Raw genomic sequence first — 3,139 nt, 5'->3', positions numbered from 1 at the left:
GGTCTGTGGACAGGCCTGTGTTTGGAGAGGGGGCGGGTGCTGGTGCGTCTTCTGGTGCTGCTGATGGAGATGATGATGATGATGAGGCTACCGGTTCTGAGGCCGGTACTGATGAGGGTTATGAGTCCGTGGAGGGCTAAGTTATTTTATTTTTCATGTTATGTTTTATTTCTATTGTATTTTCAGAATTATGTATTTTGATTTTGGCTATGTACTTTTGGGGTGTTTTGTCCCCCATGAACAATTTTAAAATTTTGAAGTTAATATTATTATTTACGTTTTAAATTTTGTTTGTTTTAATAAATTTTTGGTTGGTTGAGTGGCAAACCTTCTAGATTGGTTGCTCCTCAAAGAAGTATCCAATGAAGGTGCATCCGAGCTTGGATGGCAATGATAAAAATAAACAAGTGAACAAGGCTAAGGTACATGGTTACCTCCGGCTAGAATTTTAGAATGCACTAAGAACTTTACTCTTTTTTGTAATTGAGTATTGTCTTTTTGCAACATAATTGAATGAATGTTTCATCTAGGACTTAAAACCACAAATTGTGAGGAAACCTCCATTGTACACTTAAATGCTGGATTCTAATAAGCTTTGTTGATTCATTTGATTCATGCTTTGTCTTTTATTATTGTGAATATGTGGAAGCAATTAGAAATGATCAAGGCACTTGTTTTCTATCGAGCACAACCAGTTCCAAATACAACTTACCTGTGAGCAAAGAGAGTATTCGTTAACCCCTTTGAGCTTAAACAGTTGAATCTTAGCTTGAAATAAAGCGAGATTTCAAAAATCTTTTTCTTGAAACCCGGAAAATTTTGATAATTGTTCTTTTGCCGTAGAAAGTCAAGAGCATTCACTTAGGGTGAGTAAGAAATAAGTTGGGGAGAACGAAAATGAGAATCAGTAAGTGCCACAACTCTTGAAAAACCGAGCAAGCATAAAAAAAATATATATATATATATATAAAATATAGAAAAGAGAAACATCTGTTTTGTAAATATGATGTGAAAGAAAAAAAAAATATAGAGAAAATAAAAATGAATGCTTGCTTGGAAGAAAAATAGGAAAAACAAAAATTGAGTTGTGAAATAAGAGTTGTGAAGGTTTCAAATGAGAAATAAATGGAACGAAGTTGAGATGTGTGAATAATGTACAGTGAATGTCTCTTTTGCATCGGCAATTTCGTTTTCAATGGCCTTAGAAATAACCCTTGTTTGTTAACCTAACCAAGCTTCAACCGAAAAGCCCTTAGTGATCTTCGTGCTTCCACATTACCATTTATAATTATTAGACATTGTATGAATCGAATTGATTTCTTCATTGTTTGTTAGAGAGTGAGATTATTCCCGCGGTTGCAAACGCGTAATTTCTTCAATCCTTATTCGAAGAGGAGAGATAGGATGATTCATTCAAGATAATATTGTTGTAGATAGATACATATTTCGCATTGCTACTAAGTCTTAGTTCTTGTGTATTATTTTATTCGAACCGTTGGAAATTTGTATCTGCTGATTCGCTTGTGTTTGAGCTGTTTTATCCAACTTCGGAGAAACCTTTCTCTTAAAGAAAATCCTCTTGTCCATCAAGAGGCATACTTTGCTTGAGGACAAACAAGAATCTAGTTGGGGAGAGTTGTTAGATACCCAAAAGTGCTTATTGGAGCTATCAAATATGGGTACCTTTCACTCCATTCCCTTACTAATGTGTTCGAAACCACCTTTGTTTTTGATGAAATGCAATACAATGATAAACGATCTTGGTACCTTTGATTTGTGTGTTATTGTGCAGGAAGTAGGCATGAAATAATAGAAAATGAAGACACAAGAAATTTGGCAAAGGGATCAAATAAAACAAGCATTCATCAGCTTGCTCGCTAGGCGAGGGCTGTGGCGAAGGACTCGCTAAGCGAGCGTCCAGCGAGAGCCCAGCGAAAAGCTCTAGTATTTTACAGTGGCAAACATCACCAGACTCGCTAGGCGAGCTTCCAGCGAGGTGTGTGGCGAACACGTCCAGACTTGGTGAAAAACGCAGCCAGCACTCACTTGCTAGGCGAGCCTTTAGCGAGCTCCCAGCGAGCATTCCAGTAGCAAAACCTCTCAAGCTCGCTGGAGCGAATGTTGAAGCGTGACCTTCGCTAGGCGAAGGTTTTGTTCGCTAAGCGAACATGACAGACTGGCAATGGTTGTTTCTCTGAGCGCAGGTGCCTCATTTAGGGGCTCGCTAGGCGAGCCATTCTGCTCGCCTAGCGAGCATGACAGCTCAGTAGCAGCTCTATAAGTAGCAAGGGCTACTTTTTGGAGCCATACCTTACTTTCCATACTTTTGTACTTTTTTGAGATATTTTCCAGCATTGCTCTAAGGATCTTTTGTGACCTAGAAACCATTTCTCTTCATCTCTTAACAATCTTTCACAAAAAGAAGGTGGATTCCCATCCAATCACGATTATTCGACTCGGATGTTGATCAACCTTCTTCCGAAACTTGTTGAACAAGCTACCATGAAAATGAAAAGCTAAGTCCTTCATTTTGTCAAGGTTAGATGTAGATGATCATTAGCTTTGTGTGTAAATGTAAGGATCTTCAATTGTAAACTCTTTAATGGTGAATATATGGTGAAAACTTTGTTCTTATTGAAAACTCTTTGTGTTGGTTTATGATCGAGAGATGTTTACCAACTCTTAACCTAGGTTTTCATCCAATCTTGTTTATTAGCTAGAGATAGTAATGAATGATTTTGTTCACCATAAGGTTGAACCAAAAAGTTGTCATTTTGATAGATTGTGTTAGAGATAAACAATGGATCAAAATGGGAAAACTCACAATGTGTGTTAGAGATAAACACATTGGGAGGACTTTGTGAAATAGTTTATCATCTAAAGGAGTTTATAATTTTTGTTGATCGAACATATACATGCAAAGTGATCGTCGAACCCTAACTTTGGCAATATTTCTCAAATATTCAAACCAAAACTTTTACCGCATTTTATTACACTTTTATGCAAGATACCGTGACAAACACCAAACCCCATTGTTACCTTAAGCTAAGAATTAAAACAACTGTCGAAAGGCGGTGATATCTCACAATCCCTGTGGAGACGATAACAAAAACCCGACACTTAAAATTACATTCAACAA

This window comes from Lathyrus oleraceus, chromosome 4, assembly GCF_024323335.1.
Source record: "Lathyrus oleraceus cultivar Zhongwan6 chromosome 4, CAAS_Psat_ZW6_1.0, whole genome shotgun sequence".
Lineage (NCBI taxonomy): Eukaryota > Viridiplantae > Streptophyta > Magnoliopsida > Fabales > Fabaceae > Lathyrus > Lathyrus oleraceus.
Note: the sequence above shows the minus strand (reverse complement) of the source record.